Consider the following 22393-nt stretch of genomic DNA (forward strand, 5'->3'; position numbering starts at 1 on the left):
AGGCTGGCACCAGCAGTGCCATGGTACCATCCTGCCCAAAGGGCATGCACCTGGGGGCCTCTGATCCCTTGTGAGATGTTCCGCCTTGCCTTCGTTTGTGGAGATCAGTTCTGAACGGCGCTCACCCGAGGTCTCCGAGGCAAAGAGGATAGATCCCAACACCTTGAAAAACTGCAGTATAGAGTGAGGCTAGCTGTCTTGCAGGAATATGCAGGTTTGCCAAAAAGTGATCCCACCCACAATGGGCGGGATTCACATTGCAACGTCTATCGAGTTTGTGTTAGATTCGCGAGGCGGTGCGAGCCATGTATATCCCGGGAGCAGGGTCTCCCGGCTTCTATCGGCTGCGTTGTGCCGCAGCGTGCTGAATTTCAGACGCAGTGTGGCTGTTCGATCGCACCCATTTGTCTGTGCTCCCACAGGGCCACACAGGGCAGGGTTCTCCATTTGGGCAACTAAGATGTCCCACCAGAGTAGAATCGCTCCTGGTCTTCGTTTGGAAACCTGCTATCAGGCCGCCATCTTGAGCAGGAGCCCTGAAACCAAGGGCCGCCGGCTGGCCCCCCTGTTGGGCGTCTGATGGGGGCAGGATTTGCTTTGTGGGGCGGGGGGGGGGGGGGGGGGGGGAAAGGGGGGCCCTCCAACAGACTTTGGGGGCACAAATAAATACTTACTCCCTTAATCCACTGTGTCAGGGCCAGGCTTGGTAATACGTGCACCAATCCACGTCCATGCGAATACTGGCCGAGAGCCTTGGAGCATCACGGGGGCGTCGAGAATCAGATTTCCAGCCTGTCAATCGGATGTCTATGAGTTCAAATGACCCCCTTGCATCATCCCGCTGGCATGGGGAATGTAGGTCGCTGCCGGTGGGAGAACGGCCGGCGATCCCATTTTTTGCCTGACACTCCATTCTCTCCCAGGCCAGGAATCCTGCTACCGGCGACAGAGAATCCACCCCAAAATCATGTAAATATGTTACAATTCTATCTGTGAACATGCAAATAGTCTCTAATGACTTTTGCAAAATAGTCCAGTAGTCGCTGTACATATGTGACGCAATGCAGCCTTTCTACTGAGTGTATTCAAGGGCAGATGTTGTATTTATTTTTGAAGCCCAACATGTGGCAAACACTTGGCTCTCAAAAGGGATCACAGATGAAACTGTTACATATATATTTCAAAATGGACTCAATTGTAGAGTCTGAATTGACTCACAGAACCAAGCGAAGAAGAGTGAGTAAAGATTAGCTGCTGCGTTGAGTCTGTCCCTTCCAGGCAGGGTGTAACTTCTGCACAACATCCTCCTAATACCTGGTCTCAATACAAGCCACATCATCGCAATTCACTCTCATCCACTTAGAGGAAACACTCAGCTCTTTCTCACCCTTCTGGTCTCTGTGCCAATTGACCTAGGCCACCTGGATTTTCGGGACAACCTTTGGCCTTCCAATAAGTAACTTGGCTGATAATTTCTTTGTAAGAATCTAATTTTGTTCCATGCACATGTGAATGACTCAATGGTTGTACAAGTTGAGGATAAGTTAGAAACATGTCGAGCATAAAGGAATTATTTACCCCAAACGCCTAGCAATGGAAAGCGCTTAAGTAATAGAGCTAGTCTGCAGTTACAGTTAAACTATTTCCTTTGTTGAGGAAAACAAGAATGAGGAGATGTAGGGCGGGATTCTCCACTCACACGCCGAAGTGGCCGCGCCGTCGTGAACGCCGTTGAGGTTCACGATGGCGTGGAACGGCTCCGGTCCCGACCGATTCCGGCTCTGAGAATGGGCCAGGATCGGGGCCGCGTCATCTACACGCGCCAGGCCTTGTCGCCCGCGTAAAAGCGGCGCCGCATAGATGACGTGGCCGGCGCCGCATAACGGGCATCATCCGCGCATGCGTGGTTGCCATCCTCTCTAAGTCCGCCCCGCAAGAAGATCTTGTGAGGCCGCGGAAGGAAGGAGGTCCTCCTTCAGAGAGGACGGCCCGACGATCGGTGGGCACCGATCGCGGGCCACCCCACATTCCAGGTGATGCCCAGTGCAGGATCCCCCCTCGGCAACCCACAGGCCGCCCACCCAGCGTTCACGCACCGCCCACGACTGCAGCGACTAGGTGTGGGTGTCTCTGGCGATTCTCCGCCCTGCGGCCCGCGAAACTCGACCAGGCCGTTCCCGCCGCTTGGGAGAATCGCGGGAGGGCGTCGGACCGGCGTCCCCGGAAATTTTGGCGGCCCAGGCGATTCTCCCAACCGGCTTGGGAGTGGAGAATCGCGCCCGTAATCTTAAAACTAAGATTTAGGCCATTTAAGCAGTGAATCAGGAGGCAATCTTTTCACACAAAGGGTCGTCAATATCTGGAATTCGCTGTGCCAATTTGGGGACAACACTGGAATAATGACAGCTTTCAAATCTGTGAACATTTTGGTCAGGGTATCAAGGGATCTGGAACTAAGCTGGGTAAATGCAGTTGAGTGGCAGATCAACCATGAACTAATTGAATGGCTTGGGAGGCTGAATGGCTTCTCCTCATTGCTATGTTCCTATTGCACAAATTAGTGCACAAGTCTTCTAAAGTATTGGCCTGAATTTCTTGGATGGCTGGGGCTCGACACCCGCCATCTGGAAAGTCAGTGCGGAATGTATCCATGCTGACTCGGACAGGCCCATTGCCATATTACACTCCAATGAGTGTCGATTGGCAGCAGGCAGGACTTCCATCCTCACTTGGAAGGAGGTTCAGCTTTGCAGAACTGTTGGTCAATCTGCTCTCCAGCCCAGGCACAGCGCTGCAGTGGTCGGAAGAGTCACTGCAGCACCACGTCTGGGACTAAGTGACAGAACATGAAGATCAGGTAAGTGGCAGGGTAGTAGATCTGTGTTAATGAAAAGTACCATGGAAACGAAGCAATCGACTGACAGATTTAGCAACATCGCTGAGTGTCTGGGTAATGCAGACGTGAGTCAGTCACGTGCAAATTTCAGAAAGGAATAAAAAGGCACAATTTCATTCTTACAATAGTCACACCAATACGTTCCAAGAATTCTGGCAATTCACTAGGACGATCCCCATTATGAAAAGATAGATTGAAGCGAAATACTTAAAACCCTGTCACTGGAGCCAATAAGGTTGAGGAGTGTTCACAATTTTTAAAGATCTTGAGAGGATAAGTACTCAAATTTTCTTTCCTCCAGTTGCAAATTGGTTGGGCCTGAGTTCAGGATGTGAACTGGGAAATATAAAGAGGGAAATTAGTAGGAACTTTTTCACTTCATGGATTCTTAGAAAATGATCATATATGACTGATGTGTTGGGTGTTCTGGATCACATACAGGTCACCAACACTTGAAGTAGTGCAACACTATTTTATTAAAATGTTAACCATTTAAACATACTTGAACTGTGGGTAAATACGATACTAGCTTTAACTAAAGACCTTTGCCTTGTCCTAACCAGTTGATGCACTCAGCACATGGTGAATGTCTGTGTTGCAGGCTGTGAGCTCTGTGCTCCTAGCTAGCTGCTACTCGAATGAGCGGGAACTCTGATGCCCCCTGTCTTTATAGTGCGCGTGCTCTCACTGGTGATTGGCTGCGGTGTTGTGTATGTTGATTGGTTCCACTGTGTGTCCATCAGTGTGCGTCTGCACCATGATATACTGGTGTATATTATGACATCCCCCCTTTTATATAAAAAAATGTGCGTGACAATAAATAGTGTGTGGTGAATGTTCCTGACTACGCGTGTGCGAAATATTTACAGGACTATGGACATAAAACTAAGCTATTTACATGGGAAGGTGCCTGGTGCAGAAAAAACAGTGTGTCACACAAATAACGAGATGAACACTATATACAAACTACTTAAATGATTAAACGGAAGAACAGAACAGACCAGAGAGTCCATTAGTGCACAAAGTTCACAAATTAAGTCTCTGAGGTGGGGGACGAATTCTGGTTGACCGTCAGGTTGGCACACCACTCATCGTCTGGATCGATGCTGTATACCAACAGCGGCTGGTGTCTTTACTTCGTGGACAGCCTGTTTTTCGTTACGACACCGACTCGAAAAGACGCCTTCGGGTCCTCTGTGTCACTGCTGTGTGGGAGGTCAGAATCGGACTCGGTGACGGTGGGTTGAATTGCCCGAACATTCCTGCGAGGCTGGCTGAAGCGATATGAATTGGAAGGCTGAGCTGCTCGACAGTAGGCAGCATAGTGGCCAAGTCTTCCACATCGTAGGCATTGTCGAGATTTTGCGGGGCATTGCCGCTTTAAATGGGCGGAGCCACAGTTGCCGCACGTTGTGACATCAGCACGTTTGCTGCGCCACCACGCATGCGCGGTGCAGTCATGTGTGGTGCGCGCCTGCGCATTACGTTCCTCCACGTCGCCGTCCCCTCGTTTGGTGAGTACAAGCGCGGGAGTCGGCGAAAAGCGCGCAAAATGGCCGCCCTCATCCAGGCTGAGGACCTGGAGGTGCTCAATCACTTGGACCCGTTCCGCCTCGTGGGGACCTTGCCGCGCCATTTCAGCCGCTTGTATATGGGAGTACCGACTGGTGGCATTTTCATGTAGGACACAGGTCTCGATGGCGGTTGCTAGGGTGAGTTGCTTTACTTTGAGGAGCTGCTAACGTAGGGGGTCCGACTGAACACTGAAAATGATCTGGTCGAGTATCATGGAGTCGGAGGTGGGCCCGTAGCTGCAAGATTGCGCAAGCATGCGGAGGTGCATTAGAAAGGATTGGAAAGGTTCGTCCTTACCCTGCAAACGCTGCTGGAACACGTAGCGTTCAAAACTTTCATTCACCTCTACGCTGCAGTGAGGCCAAATTTGAGGAGAACCGTCTTGAACTTCGTCTTGTCTTCGTCATCTGCAAAGGTGAGAGAGTTGAAAATGTGGATGGCATGGTCCCCGGCCGTGGAGAGGAGGAGAGCAATCTTTCTGGTATCCGAGGTGCTGTCCCTGTCTCTGGCTTCGAGAAAGAGCTGGAAGCGCTGTTTGAAAATCTTCCAGTTGGCCCCGAGGTTGCCGGCGATGCGAAGCGGCGGGCTGATGTTGTCCATGTTGCAGGATGACAGAATGCTGGCGGAAGGCAGATCACTTGCAGGTAGGTCTAAGAAGTGCTAGTATGCAACCACTCCTGGTATCATGATGTGTTGGGTGTTCTGGATCACATACAGGTCACCAACACTTAGTTCAACACTATTTTTTTTTAAAGTTAACTATTTAAACATACTTGAACTGTGGGTAAATACGATACTAGCTTTAACTAAAGACCTTTGCCCTGTCCTAACCAGTTGATGCACTCAGCACATGGTGAATGTCAGTGTTGCAGGCTGTGAGCTCTGTGCTCCTAGCTAGCTGCTACTCGAATGAGCGGGAACTCTGATGCCCCCTGTCTTTATAGTGCGTGTGCTCTCACTGGTGATTGGCTGCGGTGTTGTGCATGTTGATTGGTCCCACTGTGTGTCCATCAGTGTGTGTCTGCACCATGATATACTGGTGTATATTATGACAATGGCTACTTGCACGTAAGAGAGAATTAAACACTTGAAGAATAAAAATATCTCAATTCCTGAAAGAAATACTGATAGATTAAGTGGGCACAACTGTAACAAATGGATTCCAATCTTGGCAAATGATTTGAGATCTTTGGATTCAAAAAATAGAAGAGAAAGGGGAACCACTACATGGATTTTTGGATTTCCAAAAATCATCCAGGAAGGTGCCATGAGAAACAAAAAAGTTTAATGTAGAAGGGCTCATGGAATTTGGAGAGACATGTTAGCAGGGATAAAGGTTTGATAAATGGACAGGAAGCAAAGAGTAGAAATAAATGCGGAATTTTCAGGTTTCCCAGACTATAATTTGCAGAGTGCTGTGAGGATCTGTGCTGGAACCTCAACTATTAATGACACAGACAAAGAGACAGAGAATAATGTATTTAAATTTACTGCTGATACAAAGCTACGTGGGAATGTAGGCTGTGAGGAGGACACAAAGGCAGAATATTTTTTAAAGGCGTAAATGGTGACAGAGTAAATGGTGATGTTCAAATGGTGATGTTCAAAGACACTTGGCTAAATTTGTGCAAGGATGACAGAAAGTTAGCATGAAGGCACAGGAAACAATTATGAAGCCAACTATATATTGGTCTTTATTATACATTGTTGAGCCCATAGCTTGCGTACTGTGTGCAGTGGTGGACTCAATATCTAAGGAATGATATACTTGCATCGGCTAAGTAAATTGGGCCTATCCTCGCTTGAGTTTAGAAGAATGAGAGATGAGCTCATTGAAACATACAAGATTCTGAAGGAAGGGCAGACACAGGAAGGTTGATTCTCCAGCTCAGGAATCTAAAACATGGGAGTTACAGCCTTCGGGTCAGGAATCAAACCTTTAGGATTGAAATTAGAAGAAATCTCTTCACTCAAATGGTTGCCAATCTTTGGAATTCTCTACCCCATTGGATGCCTCATTGTTGAGTACATTTAACACTGAGATTGACGGATCTTTGGGCCGGGATTCTCCCCTACCCGGTGGGGCGGCGGGTCCTGGCGGGATGGAGTGGCGGGAACCACTCCGGCGTCGGGCCGCCCCAAAGGTGCGGATTTCTCCGCACGTTTAGGGGCCAAGCCTTCACCTTCAGGGGCTAGGCCTGCGCTGGAGTGGTTGGCGCTCTGCCGGCTAGTGGGAAAGGCCTTTGGCGCCACGCCAGCCGGGGCCGAAGGGACTGCGCCGGGCGCCAGAGGTCCGCACATGCACGGGAGCATCAGCGGCTGCTGACTTCATCCCCGCGCATGTGCAGGGGGGGGAGGTGTCACTTCCGCACCGGCCATCGCGGAGGCTGTGGCCAAGGCGGAAAGAAAAGAGTACCCCCACAGCACAGGCCCGCCCGCGGATCGGTGGGCCCAATAGCGGGCCAGGCCACCGTGGGGGCACCCCCTGGGGCCAGATCACCCAGGATCCCGGAGCCCGTCCGCGCCGCCAGTCCCGCCAGGAAGGTAGGTGGTTTGATTCACGCCGGCGGGACTGGCATGACAGCAGCGGGACTTCGGCCCATTGCGGGCCAGAGAATTGCCGGTGGGGGGGCCCGCTGAATGGCGCGGCGCGATTCCCGCCCCAGTCGAATTTTTGGTGCCGGAGAATTCAGTGGCTGGCGGGGGCGGGATTCACGCCGCCCCCCCGGCAATTTTCCGACCCGGCGGGGGGTCGGAGAATCCCGCCCTTGGTCTCTCAATTAATCCAAGGATATGAGCAGCAGATGAGCATGTGCATAGGTATGCAGAGCATGACAATGTCATGAAAAGGTTCAGAAAATAATCAAAAAGGCTAATAGAATGCTGGCCTTCATGTCTAGGGGGTTAAAATACAAGAGGATAGAAGTTATACAAATCCCTGATTAGATCACACTTGCAGTACAGTGAGCAGTTCTGGGTATCAGACTTGTGAAAGGATATATTGGTTTCACGGGGATTGTAGAATGATACTCCAAACGTTAAATTAAGATTATATTCCCTGGAATTTAGAAGGTTTAGGGTGATTTGATCGGAGTTAAGATATTAAGGAGAACAGGTTGGTAGATATGAGAGAAAGAATTTCTGCTGGTTGGGGAGTCTAGGACTGGGAACAAGGCTAAAACCTAGAACTTTAAGGAATGAAATTAGTAAAACATATACACACAAAGGGTGATAGAAGTTTGCAACCCTTCCATATAGGCAATCAACATAATACCAATGTGCAATTTTAAATCTGAAGTTGATAGATTTTTGTTGAGCAAAGGTATTGAGGAACATGGGACGCTTGTGACCCAGTGGGTAGCGTCCCTGCCTCTGAGCCAAAAGCACCAAGTTCGAGTCCCGCCCCAGGACCTGATGGCCAAGGAAGGTGTGTTCATAATGTGGCCAAACAGGCTGAGTGTGTCAACTTGCGAATCCTTCCAAACAAGCCAATGGCTAATGGTAAGATCAGGAGAGACTCCTGCTGCCCCACTCTTGGCGTTGAGTGCCGCTCCTCAAACTGTAAACCTCTTGTGAAAGACTAGCGACCTGCTGTGGGATTAAGTAGGAAACAGAGAAATGTCTGCCACCAGGTGTGGGAAAAGTATTGAAATGAAGGAAAATGAGGCAAAGACAAGTATATGGAGTTAGTTCACGGGTTAGCCATGGTCTCACTGAGTAACAGAACAGGTTTGAGGGGCTGATGGTCTATTTCAGTTCCGATGAGCAGGATTAGTGCAGTTAACTCTAATGGGAGTGTTAGAACAGGAAAATGGGCCGCAATTGCCTTCCGGATAGAAATTTCTGTAATTTACAGGAATTAAATATGATTTAATGGAAGTGAGAGTGAAAGCCACCAAAGGCTGCTCTCCCTTTGACTGGTGGTGGTTTAACCTGAGTGCGCCACACCTCAAGCAAGGGGGCAAGGTTGAGAGGGCAGGGCCTTCATGAATAACCTCAGCCAGTACGAGAATTGAACCCGCGCTGTTGGCCTCGCTCCGCATCGCAAACCAGCCGACCAGCCAACTGAGCTAACCGAGGGACTCCATTAAAAAAAAAGTCACATGGACAATTAGCAATCCATTTCATGTTCCCCAGAACAAAAACTATGTATATCCACAAATTCCACGAAAACATTAATTATTAAAATGATACAGCTGCCTCCACCATGGAATGTTACCTCTCCGCAGGCTGTTGGAAATTACAGTAACAAACCCTCTCAGCCAATCCCTATTCCACCCCCCCCCCCCCCACCCCACCCCACCACCTCCCCTCAAACCCAGCACACAGGGTTCAAACTTAAACACCCTGCTTGTGTGGCCCGATTCCATCACCCGCAAGTAAAAACATTTTAAATCGTCAGCTGGTAATAAAACTTTGAAGATAAGCACACAGCTTAAGACCCCCCTCCATCTGAACCGACCAATTTGCAGCATCTGAAAGCTCCACACGAACTGAAGTGGCAAATAAATCCCACCAATTAGAACAGCGAGCGGTTTACACAGCTGGATTAAAAACTCCAATTGAACATTTTTACTTCACCACTGGCAAGGTTTAAAACTCGCTCCCAAAAACTGAGTCCAGTTGCCAACTGCAAAATTGATACGTGAACTGTGCAAGGAACCAGCTCACACACCGTGCATTCATTTTTAACTCCAGAATTCAATGATAAAGTGACAGAGCATTTAACCACAGACATATAGATTTCTAAAAAGCACCAGCGTTAAGACTGCAATCGAGTTAAGTTTGTTGCTCTAACGGCAGTCGTAGACAATCAACTTCCAACAGCTCCTGAAAAGCTAGCTTGAGGCAGCATAGTTTAAACCCGAGTTCTTTACCCTTGTACACAAATCCTGCTGATATGCCACAAGATGCAGCGAGTTTTACTTACTCTTGCTAACATAACAATTTAACAAGAAATATCCACATGCAGATCCTCCACCTGACGAGGTTCACTGAGCAGCAACAGTCCCAACTTTAACGGCGCCCCACATGCTGTACAATAGAGTCTAAAGTCTCAAATAAATGTGTGCTTTACAAACTGATAAAGAATCAGATGGGCATGGAGTCAAACTCTTGCTTCAGTGTTTTTACTACCGACTGACTGACCAATCCAAAACAACACTGTGAACATAACAAGAGCACTCTGCCTCGTGAGAACAAAAAAACAAAATAATCATCCTCCCTAAGTAACGGATCCAAAGCAATTGTCATTTGTGGCCGTTTCGTTCGTTCTTGTGTCAAAGGTTACAAGCCAGAGGACAACATTGGTCATACTGTATTGAATGGCACAAACTATTTCTGCTCAGAGGAGGATTTTCCCAGTGTTTCTTTGGAGACTGAACTCATAATAAGCACTTTGCAAGGAAGACGCTGGGAAAAGCTGTAGATCTTACAAACCAAAGGCCACTTCTGAACAGGCTCTTTCCTGCTTCTTCAAACGCGAGTAATTTATTCTGGCAGCATGGAAGCTGATGCTGTGTTAAGAGGAGAAGAGACTTACCAAATACATGATTATCACCCTTCAAGCTTATTCGGAACACGATGAGTGACCAACAACCAAGTCCAGATGTAAAGCTAGATTTCTCACTGCATACTTACATCATTTATGAATCTCTTTGTTTTCTTGGCAAGGGTGACATAAATTGCAGGGAGAGAGCAGTCAAGATTCACAAGTCGCTGCAATTTCTCTTGCTGCTTTTGGAATAAATCCCCCAAAGAACTGAGTCAATAGACATAAAAGCCTCCCATAAAACACCAGCATTTTACAGGCTGCAACTGATGGAATGTTTACCATAGTCACAGTGTATAGGAGAAGGTTGAAGTATTTGCTTAATCTTTGTAATTGCAGCCAAAGAACACACCCAAGCAAAATGAATGCTTTTAACTTTAATTGCCGCAACAAAACTCAGAAAGAAACCAACAGAGTCGTTTGCTTTGTTTACAGGTTCCAAGCTCGCACACGGACACATAAACCTGCTTCAAAGTCTCTTTAATTGACAGAAAAAATATTTTGCCCACCAATTTCTGTCTTGGCAATTTTTCCCCCTCTCCTCCTGGCGATTCCACTGTGGGTGCCAAGCACATTGTCAAAACAACTTTGTCCAAGTGGTCATTATTCCTTTCAGAGTAGTGAGCGGTTAATTCAATTGTGAGGGTGGGCGATGCGGAGACCCCCAATTTGCTCCCTTTCCTGACATCCACATGCCAGCCGAACAGAGATCGTGATTGCGGTTCTCTCTTTGATTTTTCTCCTCTGTTGTGTGGTGTCCGTTCCCACCATAGACTCATTAAGACATAGAAGGAAGACATTCGGCCCATCACATCCATGCTGGCCCTCTGTAGGGCACTCCAGTCAGTCCTATTCCCCCATTCTATCCGTGTGGCCTTGAAAGTTCTCTATCCGTGTGGCCTTGAAAGTTTGTTTCCCTCAGGTGCCCATCCAAGTTCCTTTCCTAGTCATGATCATCTCTGCTTCCACTTCTCTCGTAGGCAGAGCGAGTTCCAAGTCATTACGACTGGCTGTGTAGAAAAGTTCTTCCTCACATCCCTCCTGCATCTCTTGCCCCAAACCGGAAAGCTGTATTCCCTAGCCCTTGTATGATTAGTTAATGGGAACAGCTTTTTCTTTGCCACCCTTATCTAAATCAGTCATAACTGTGTACACCATTATCAGATCTCTTGTCAACCTCCAAAGAGAAACACTGCCAGTTCCTCCATCTTGTCTGAGGAGTGGCTCTGTTGCCTTCTTGACCTCTTACAGCTCAAACGCTCCCTGGGCAAAGAGACATTGTTTCCTTATTGGAAAAACACCTCACAAGCTATCCGAGAAACTCAAACTCGAGTGTGAAAAAGTGGCAATGCTAAATGACATTTCTGTTAATTTACCATGCAACAAATTTAATATTTGCTTCTGAATTGTGACCAAGGTATTTAAAATGCCTGATATTTCATTCTGCTTATATTCGCCCTAATTTCACACTTCATAAAGCTTTGTCTGCAGTCTCCAGTGCAGCACCTTGTCAAAAGCCTGCTGAACATTCACCCAAGGCAGAATGCTTGCCCACTGGAGGTGGATGGACAGAACAATAACAGCCAGGGGGTTGGCTTGCCATTTTCCCAGAAGTGGGTTCGGGGCAGGGAGCCAACTGAAGTGAACAAGTAGTCATTGATCAGAAGTAGACTGGAATGTTCCAGTTGGCTTATGGATTCCCAGAGGTGTTGGGGACCAGGCCGGTTGCTGAGAAGTGGCTTCCACGGTGCAGGCCAGGGGCCAGCATTGCAGGCAGACTTCCACGGCTCCCCTTCCTCCCTGGCCAGAGATGTGACCTCACGTCACTCTGAGGAGGGGCTTCCCTTTCACACTGGTGGCCTGGCAGCTGTTGCCATTTTCTAATTTTTAATTTTTAAAAGATGCATGGTTGTCTCAAGTACTCAAGATGTCACTCTGCTGCCTATTCTGTGCTGGAGAGCCTCCTACTGCCATCCCCCAAGCTTCGAGAGCCCGCCCATTGTCCTGACTGCATGGTGAGTGTGTCCTCTGGCCACTAAGTGACCAACTTGCGGAGAATCACTGCCGAGTGACTGCCACTGGTCCTCACGCAAGGTGTGGGTCAGGACCTCTATTTGACTCAACATTGGGGGTTACTGCCCTAAACCCAAAATCCTAAGAGCCTGAATTTCCCTGTGTTTTTCCTGAGCTGTTGCGTTGACTTTTGGATTGAAGAGTGAATTGGGTGAGTGAGTGCTCTCTCGGACAAACAGAACCTCGACTCATCTGGATTTCTCAGTCAGTTTAAAGATGCTTAAATATAAGAATTGTTGTTCAAAAAATAAAATTAAAACATCAACACAATATCATACAATGTCAGCTTTTCAAAAATTTTGAACTGTATTCTCAAAATCTGTGATAATTGGTTATGATTCCAATACAAGACAATGTAAAGAATCCTGGCAGTAACTGTAAATATGTATGCAAATTTGTGCACAATTCTTATCATTAAACGTTAAAAGTACCAATAAGACCTCTTCTAAAAAAATGTATAACACTAATGCAAATAAGGTAAGGAATGATCATACTGGGGCTACTGTCACAAACGTGGTGGCAGCGAGTGATACCAGTGTTGTTGTTGTTATTGTTGTCGTTACTATTATCGTTTTTGTATTGTTCTGGAAAGTCTTGATATCAAATGCAAAATTCCAATAAAAATATATATATTTTTTAATGATTCCAATATAAGAACACATACATCTCTGTGAGGTTTGAGTCACAAAGTGACTTGTTCTTATCTAGTCCCAGCTTGGCTCCATGATCGCATTGTCACATCGCAAACGCCAGCTCCAGCTGAGTAAATAATATTGGCTGACCTGCGTGTGTGTAACTGAATGAGTGCTGCACTTTTGCAAGGGCTATCCTTCAGATGGGATGTTAGAACCGTTAAGGCTTTGATTCAAGTACAATGGTCAAATTCCCTTGTCATTGTTCAAAGCTACTTGAAGGACATTTTCGTGAGCAGAATTGCACACACACCTCTCGCTATGTCACTGCCAGTTTCATCTATCAGTGCTATCAAGCAGCACTTGCTTTGCAATAACCTGCTCTCTGGTGCTCAGTTTGGGTTCTGTCAGGGCCACTCAGCTCCTGAATTCATTACAGCCTTGCTCCAGACATGGACAAAAGAGCTGAACTCCAAAGATGTGGTGAGAGTGACTGCCCCTGACATCAAGGTAGCATTTGAGCGAGTGTGGCATCAAAGAGCTCAAGCAAAACTGGGGGTCAATAGTAATCAGTGGAAAACCACTCCAGTGGTTGGGGTAGTGCCTAGCACAAAGGTAGGTTCAATGGATTTTGGAGGTCAATCGTCTCAGTTCCAGGATATCACTACAGGAGTTCCTCAGGGTAGTGTCCTAGGCCCAACCATCTTCAGATGCTTCATCAATGACCTTCATAAGGTCAGAAGTTAGGATGTTCACTGATAATTGCACAATGTTCAGCACCATTCATGACTCCAGTCCATGATTCACCAGTCCATATCCAAATGCATGGACAAATTCCAGGCTTGGGCTGACAAGTGACAATTAACATTGTACCACACAAGTGCCAGGCTATGACCATCTCCAACAAGAGGGAATCTAACAATCGCACCTTGACATTCAGTGGCATTAATATCATTGAATTCCCCAATCTTAACATTCTAGGAATTAACATTGACCCAAAACTGATCTGGACTATCCAGGGACCCGGGTTCAATTCCGGTCACTGTATGTGTGGGTTTAGCAAGTTCTCCCTGTATCTGCGTGGGTTTCCTCCCTGTGCTCCAGTTTCCTCCCACAGTCCAAAGATGTGCAGATTAGGTCGATTGGCCATGATAAATTGCCCTTTAGTATCCAGGGGTGTACAGGTTAGGTTATGGGGATAGGACGGGGTGGAAGGGTGAGTGGACATGTGTAGAGTGTTCTTTCGAAGGGTCAGTGCAGACTTGATGGGCCAAATGGTCTCCTTCTGCACTGCAGGGATTCTATGGTTCTAAGGCGATTTACTCCCACTCCGCAAGAGCAATAAGGGATGGGCAACAAATGCTGGTCTAGCCAGTGATCGGCGCCCACACCCTGTGCATTAAAAAAAAAAATCTGTTAAATCTCCCCATCCTATTATGGTCTTTGATGCAAGGAAAAATTAGGTGGCTCACATGAGAGTCATTCAGTCACAAGCCTCATGTCCAGAGTGAAAATGACAGCCCGGCCTTGAACAAAATTCCAAAACATTACTCTTTCGGAGCAGAGATTTAACATTTGAAAAGTGCAAGTTTCAGTGCGATTAAAGGCAGTGGGGGAATGGGGGCAGATGTCTCCTTTCTTTCCAGTGGTTTGTTAACTGCATTCTTGTTATTTCTTCCAAAAGAATTCCTTAAATGTTTGCAATTGGCTTTTGCGCGAAGCCTGCCTCTGTTTCCAAAAGAAGATGATGTTGTTATTCTGAGACAGTCGCAACAAAACATTCTTCTCCCTTTAATGATTTTTGTCTGCAAATTTTATTGAATAGCTAAAGCTAAGTGATTTTGCACAGAACATCTGAAGGTTACCCAACTTATAATAATAATAATATAATAATAATCTTTATTTTCACAAGTCGGCTTAGATTAACACTGCAATGAGGTTACTGTGAAAATTCTCTAGTCGCCACATTCCGGTGCCTGCTCAGCTACACAGAAGGAGAATTCAGAATGTCCAAATTACCTAACAGCACGTCTTTCAGGACTTGTGGGAGGAAACTGGAGCACCCTGAGGAAATCCATGCAGACACGGGGAGAACGTTCAGACTCCACACAGACAGTGACCCAAGCCGGGTATCGAGCCTGGTACCCTGGCGCTGTGAGCAACAGTGCTAACCACTGTGCTACCGTGCCGCTCCTAAGGGCTAATCCGGGAACTTGCTGGACCGGAAGACACACTTATTTTCTGGAAAAAGGTTACCCTGGCTCTTATGGTCCAAGGGGGCCCCCCAGTCGCACAGACAATTAGCATTTGTTGCGTGTTGTGGGATTTTTTAATGTAGTATCTGGTATAAATCTAATTAGTATAAAACAACAGTGTTGTCTTCAACCGTAAGATCCAACAATCTGACTGTGAGAAGTTAGAAGAAGCTTCTCGACTTCCGGGTGCGGCGATGACCAGCTAGGTCGCACGTTTCGGCAGCTCCCGTTGGAACGGACTTTTGGGCTCTTAATAGGAGCCCCAACGGCAATTTAAACGGCAAAAACACTGTGCGGTAAACCAGAAGGGAATCCCCCCGGACACGCATGGAAAAGGGAGAGGATAGCGGCCGGATTGCGGAGGATCCTCTGGAGCAGCGGCAAGGAAGGGAAGCTCAAAGCAAGATGGCGTCGGAAGGTGGCCGTTTGTTATGGCGCCCGGAGCAATAAGAGTTCCTGCGGCGCTGTGTGGAAGAGCTGAAGAAGGAGTTGAAGAAGGAGCTGTTGGCCCCGATATTGCAGGCGATTGAAGGACTAAAGGAGGAGCAGAGGACCCAAGAGCTGGAGCTTCGGGTCGTGAAGGCAAAGGCTGCTGAAAACGAAGATGAAATACAGGGCCTGGTGGTGAAGGCAGAAACGCACGAGGCACAGCATAAAAGGTGTGTGGAGAGGTTGGAAGCGCTGGAGAATAATTCAAGGAGGAAGAATTTAAGAGTCCTGGGTCTTCCCGAAGGCGCAGAAGGGGCGGACGTCGGGACATATGTGAGCACGATGCTTCACTCGCTAATGGGATCGGAGGCCCCGACGGGCCCTTTGGAGGTGGCGGGAGCTTATCGAGTTCGGGCGCGAAGACCAAAGGCTGGAGAAATACCTCGAGCTATAGTGGTGAGGTTCCTCCGCTACAAGGACAGAGAGACGGTTCTCAGATGGGCGAAGAAAACTCGGAGCTGTAGGTGGGAGAACGCGGTAATCCGCGTATACCAGGATTGGAGTGTGGAGGTGGCGAGAAGGAGGGCAAGTTTCAATCGGGCTAAGGCGGTGCTTCACAAAAAGGTCGAGTTTGGAATGTTGCAACCGGCGAGATTGTGGGTCACACACCAAGGGAAGCACCACTACTTTGAGACGGCAGAAGAGGCGTGGACATTCATTGTGGACGAGAAGCTGGAATAGTCTGGCGGGGGGGATGATTTTTCAATTTGTTAATTTTGTGATCCTGTAACCTTTCTCTCTTCCCCATGTTCGGGGGGGGGGGGGGGGGGAGTATGAGGAACTGTGGGCACCGGCCATTAGGGGTGGGGCCGGGTGGGAAACACGGGCTTTGTTCCCGCGCTATGGTAATTATGGCGGGAACAGGGACGCAGGAAGGAGGGGGCCTCACTCAGTGGGAGCCGAGGACAAGGGGGGAAGCCGAGGTCAGCCAGAGTTTGCTGACTACTGGGAGCAACATGGGGGGTGCAACTACGCTAGAGTGGGATCTAGCGGAGGGGGGGGCTGTTAACTGGGTTGCTGCTGTTAAGGAGAAGGTGGAGCTGTTATGGGATGGGGTGGTCGAGGCGGGAGGGCACCGTCGGGGGGATATACGGGTACGTGGGAACTGGGTGAGGAGCTGGTTTAAAAAAGGGGATGGCTAGTCGACAAGGGGGGGGTTGAAGAGCCCCCCAACCCGGCTGATCACGTGGAACGTGAGAGGGCTGAACGGGCCGATTAAAAGGGCACGGGTACTCGCACACCTAAAGAAATTAAAGGCAGATGTGGTTATGTTGCAGGAGACGCATCTGAAACTGATGGACCAGGTTAGACTACGTAAAGGATGGGTGGGACAGGTGTTTCATTCGGGTTTAGATGCGAAGAATAGGGGGGGTGGCTATCTTAGTGGGGAAACGGGTACTGGTTGAGGCAAAGACCATAGTGGCGGATAGTGGGGGTAGATATGTGATGGTGAGTGGCAGATTGCAAGGGGAGGCGGTGGTTCTGGTGAACGTATACGCCCCGAACTGGGATGATGCAAATTTTATGAGGCGTATGTTGGGACGTATCCCGGACCTGGAGGCGGGAAAGTTGGTAATGGGGGGAGACTTCAATACGGTGCTTGATCCAGGGCTGGACCGGTCGAGGTCCAGGACCGGGAGGAGGCCGGCAGCGGCCAGGGTGCTCAAGGACTTCATGGAGCAGATGGGAGGGGTAGACCCCTGGAGATTTAGTAGGCCTAGGAGTAAGGAGTTCTCATTTTTCTCCCATGTTCACAAAGTATACTCACGGATAGACTTTTTTGTCTTGGGAAGGGCACTGATTCCGAAGGTGACAGGGATGGAATATACGGCCATAGCCATTTCGGACCACGCTCCACATTGGGTAGACCTGGAGGTAGGAGAGGAAAAAGAACAGCACCCACTCTGGAGAATGGATATGGGCTTATTGGCGGATGAGGGGGTATGTTTAAGGGTGAGGGGGTGTATTGAAAGGTACTTGGAGCTTAATGACAATGGAGAGGTTCAGGTGGGAGTGCTGTGGGTGGTCTGGGAGTGGTCTGGGAGTATGGAGAGAAGGCGAGTCGGCTACTGGCCCACCAATTGAGGAAGAGGGGAGCAGCGAGGGAGATAGGTGGGGTGAGAGATGAGAAGGGAGAGATGGAACGGGGAGCGGAGAGAGTGAACGGGGTGTTCAAGGCATTCTATGAGAGGTTATATAAGGCTCAGCCCCCGGAAGGGAAGGAGGGAATGAGGTGTTTCCTGGATCAGCTGGAATTCCCGGCGGTGGAGGAGCAGGAGAGGGCGGGACTGGGAGCACAGATTGAGATGGAGGAGGTGGTAAAAAGGATTGGGAGCATGCAGGCGGGGAAGGCCCCGGGACCGGACGGATTCCCGGTGGAATTTTATAGGAAATATATGGACCTACTGGCCCCGCTTTTGACGAGAACCTTTAATGAGGTCAGGGAAAGGGGGCAGTTGCCCCCGACTATGTCGGAGACGATGATATCGCTCCTTTTGAAGAAGGAAAAAGACCCGCTGCAGTGTGGGTCCTACAGGCCCATTTCCCTTTTAAATGTAGATGCTAAGCTCCTGGCCAAGGTGATGGCGACGAGGATAGAGGACTGTGTCCCGGGGGTGGTCCACGAGGATCAAACTGGGTTCGTTAAGGGGAGACAGCTGAACACGAACATACGGAGGTTGCTAGGGGTAATGATGATGCCCCCACCAGAGGGGGAGGCGGAGATAGTGGTGGCGATGGACGCCGAGAAAGCATTCGACAGAGTGGAGTGGGATTATCTGTGGGAGGTGCTGAGGAGATTTGGTTTTGGAGAAGGGTTTATTGGATGGGTACAGCTGCTGTATGGGGCCCCGGTGGCGAGTGTGGTCACGAACAGGCAGAGGTCTGACTACTTCCATCTTCATAGAGGGACGAAGCAGGGGTGTCCCCTGTCTCCGTTACTGTTTGCACTGGCGATTGAGCCCCTGGCCATAGCACTGAGGGGCTCCAGGAAGTGGAGGGGAGTACTCAGGGGAGGAGAAGAACACCGGGTATCTTTGTATGCAGATGATTTGTTGCTGTATGTTGCGGACCCAGTGGAGGGGATGCCTGAGATAATGCAGACACTCAGGGAGTTTGGGGAATTTTCGGGGTACAAATTGAATATGGGGAAGAGTGAGTTGTTTGTGGTGCATCCGGGGGAGCAGAGCAGGGGAATAGATGATTTACCGCTGAGGAAGGTAACAAGAGATTTCCGGTACTTAGGGATTCAGATAGCCAGGAGTTGGGGAACCTTACATAGGCTTAATTTAACAAGATTGGTGGAACAGATGGAGGAGGATTTTAAGAGATGGGACATGGTGCCCCGTCACTGGTGGGTAGGGTGCAGGCGGTCAAAATGGTAGTCCTCCCGAGATTCCTTTTTGTGTTTCAGTGCCTTCCGGTGATGGTCACGAAGGCTTTTTTCAAGAAAATTGAGAAAAGTGTCATGAGTTTTGTGTGGGCCGGGAAGACCCCGAGAGTGAGGAGGGGGTTCTTGCAGCGTAGCAGGGATAGGGGGGGGCTGGCACTACCGAGCCTAAGTGAATACTACTGGGCCGCCAATATCTCAATGGTGAGTAAGTGGATGGGAGAAGGGGAGGGAGCGGCGTGGAAGAGATTGGAGATGGCGTCCTGCAAAGGAACCAGCCTACATGCACTGGTGACGGCGCCGTTGCCGTTCTCCCCGACGAAATACACCACAAGTCCAGTGGTGGTGGCAACGCTAAAAATTTGGGGGCAGTGGAGACAACATAGGGGAAGGACGGGAGCCTCGGTGCAGTCCCCGATAAGAAATAATCATAGGTTTGTCCCTGGGAGAATAGATGGGGGATTTGGAGCATGGCAGAGAGCTGGGATTGTGCAACTGAGAGATCTGTTCGTAGACGGGACGTTTGCGACTCTGGGAGTGCAGACGGAAAAATATGGGTTGCCCCAAGGGAATGCATTTCGGTACATGCAACTGAGGGCATTTGCGAGGCAACAGGTGAGGGACTTCCCGCAGCTCCCGACGCAGGAGATTCAAGATAGAGTGATCTCAGGGACATGGGTGGGGGATGGCAGGGTGTCAGATATATACAGGGAAATGAGGGACGAGGGGGAGATCATGGTGGATGAGCTGAAGGGGAAATGGAAAGAAGAGCTGGGGGAAGAGATTGAGGAGGGGCTGTGGGCTGATGCCCTACGTAGGGTAAACTCGTCGTCCTCGTGTGCCAGGCTAAGCCTGATACAATTCAAGGTTTTGCACAGGGCGCATATGACCGGAACAAGGCTCAGTAAATTTTTCGGGGTAGAGGATAGGTGTGGGAGATGCTCGAGAAGCCCAGCAAACCACACCCACATGTTTTGGTCATGCCCTGCACTGCAGGGGTTCTGGGTGGGGGTGGCAAAGGTGCTTTTGAAGGTGGTGGGGGTCCGGGTCGAGCCAGGCTGGGGGTTGGCTATATTTGGGGTTGCAGAAGAGCCGGGAGTGCAGGAGGCGAAAGAGGCTGATGTCTTGGCCTTTGCGTCCCTAGTAGCCCGGCGAAGGATATTGCTTATGTGGAAGGAAGCCAAACCCCCGGGCGTGGAGACCTGGCTAAATGACATGGCAGGGTTTATAAAACTAGAACGGATAAAGTTTGCACTAAGGGGTTCGGCTCAAGGGTTCACCAGGCGGTGGCAACCGTTCATTGACTACCTCGCAGAAAGATAAAGGAAATGGGAAGGCAACAGCAGCAACCGGGGGGGGGGGGGGGGGGGGGGGGGGGGAGGGGGGGTCCTCAGTGGTGTTTTTGTATAGATATTTGTACTTGGTTATGTATATTGGATTGTTTGATTTTATCTCTGGAGAGTTATTATTTTTGTTATGGCAGTTGCCATTTAGTTTATATATTATTTATTTATTTGTTAAAACGGTCACTGTTATTTATATTGTTTTATTGTTGTAAAAAGGAAAACGTTTGTATTGTTTTGTTTGGCCGAAAAATTTGAATAAAATATATATTTTTTAAAAAGAAGCTTCTCGTGGCAAGTGGTATTCCTGACTTTGCTAAGATTACGGTTAGAATTCTCCCATGCCCCCGCTGGCGGGTTTAATGGTGGGCGGGCAGCAGGGAACGAGGTCGGTGGGTGGCCCAGAAATCGATTTTACACTGGCATGTATTTCCCGCAGGATGCCCCATTGGTGCCTGTCACGGTGGATGGATCGGGAAACCCACTGGAGGCCGGTGTGAAATTGCTTTGCATCCTGCCGATGGGATGCAGGTGAAGACCCTCTCCCACCCTCCTCCCCACCCCCACCCAATTCAACGTAACACTGGCGGGACAATGCACATGGCGAGTAGGTGTCAAGATTCACCTGAACAATGCCTGGGGCTGCCTCCAGATTTTGGGATGGTGGTAGCCAGCAACCCTGGGCCCCGGAACTCCACAGCAGTGGGAGGGGGGCCGGGGTTGTCTAGAGGTCGATCTTCCATGTTCGGTGTCCTGGAAGAGGTCCGTATTCCAGTCTCAGAAAGTTCTGCTTTCTCAAAAGGCCAGTCTACATTTTCCGGAGATCTATCTCCTTTGCTCAATAATGGGTCAGTGATGTTGGGCGCATTTTCAATTTGGCGCTCGGATACAGTGGCAGACTACACGCCATTGGGCCTGCCCCGTCATGGAATACAGCACAAACCGCCCCCCCCCCAGTTGTGTAATTAATCAGGTCGGGGCCGAAAGATTTGGCATCTTTTCTCGCTGGTCTCCACGGCGGGGAGCACTCCATGTTCCTGCCCCGCCACGGGACTTAGTCACGTTTAGTTTTGTTTAACTTTGTTCTGCAATGGTAAATGTAAGTAACATAAACGCACTGAATATTTTTTCCCTTCAAAAATCCTGCTTCTTCCTATAGGCAGGCAAATACAGTAACCCATGAAGACAAGTCGGTAAATTAATGCTGCTTCAGCACCTCTCGAGCAGCTAAGTAGCTCTTCAGTCAGTATAAATAATGGAATGTTTGATAAATCAGTTGTCGAGTGTGTAACACTTGTTCGGAACAAAAATGCAACAAAGCCTTGTGCATGGTAAGAATTCCAGTAGAACCGCAAAACATGTTGGATTGTAAATAATTCACAGGAAGAATAGAAAAGGAATTCTACGAAATAACAGAAGAGTACTTGGCATTATGGCATCTTTCATGTGGTAATAACTCAAAGCACTTCACACCATGAATTACTTTTGAAGTACCGCACCTGCTATACAGGAGAATGCAGCAGCCATTTTGCACCGGCCACGCCCCATAAATCAACCTCAAGGTGAATGCACAGTCGCACTGTTTTTTAGTGCACACTGGCTGAGGAAGAAAAGTTGGCCAGGATGCTGAGCAAAACTCTTCTACAAATTGTGCCACCTGAACCTGCAGAAAGGCATCTAAAGAACCACGTCACCATTGTGACGAAATGGTACTAGGATGATAGGTTCAAGTGCTTCTGAGCCAGGGGCAAGAGTGATACCAACTGAGCCGTGCAGGCACTACGGGTAATTGCTGAGCTCACACTGCCTGATCCCTGTAAACTACGGGAAAAATGTAGTTTATTCACTTTTAATGTGCAGAATATGCAGGAGGTCAAGGAGTCAGGATCATGGCCTGGAGTATTGCTGCTGAGGTGGGAAGCTCGAGCCAGGAAATTTCCCAGTGCTCCACACCCACCAGAGAGGAAAGGTGGGTGTGGGAGGAGGGGGGTGGGGGCTGGTGGAGGGAGACATGTGGGTTGTGTCAGGCCTATCGACCTCAGAAGCAGATCCAAGGCAGTCATGGGGGCATTTGAGTGCTGAAGCGGGCTGGTTTAGAAGGCCTACCTTGCTTGTCTGGGACTTGGTACCAGTTGTGCGAGAAGATTGCAGGCACTCTAGCGGAGATTTTCCACACGCCTCCCACGGCCCG

The 22393-nt window shown here is 49.0% G+C and overlaps 1 protein-coding gene across 9 annotated transcripts in view; it reads right to left on the minus strand.

Moving 5' to 3' along the window:
* The window catches only part of sema4ba (sema domain, immunoglobulin domain (Ig), transmembrane domain (TM) and short cytoplasmic domain, (semaphorin) 4Ba), a 670779-nt gene that overhangs the window by 215495 nt on the left and 432891 nt on the right, over positions 1–22393 (minus strand). Inside the window, exon 1 of one of the 9 annotated variants that reach the window (XM_072468718.1) lies at positions 10112–10218. The exons of 7 other annotated variants lie outside the window; for them this stretch is intronic. The gene's annotated coding sequence lies outside the window, so the exon portion shown is untranslated. Of the gene's footprint in view, positions 1–9401; positions 9524–10111; positions 10219–22393 lie in introns of those variants that run through there. One more of the 9 variants, XM_072468715.1, reaches the window with a different exon arrangement.

This window comes from Scyliorhinus torazame, chromosome 12 (assembly GCF_047496885.1).
Source record: "Scyliorhinus torazame isolate Kashiwa2021f chromosome 12, sScyTor2.1, whole genome shotgun sequence".
In the NCBI taxonomy this organism is placed as follows: domain Eukaryota; kingdom Metazoa; phylum Chordata; class Chondrichthyes; order Carcharhiniformes; family Scyliorhinidae; genus Scyliorhinus; species Scyliorhinus torazame.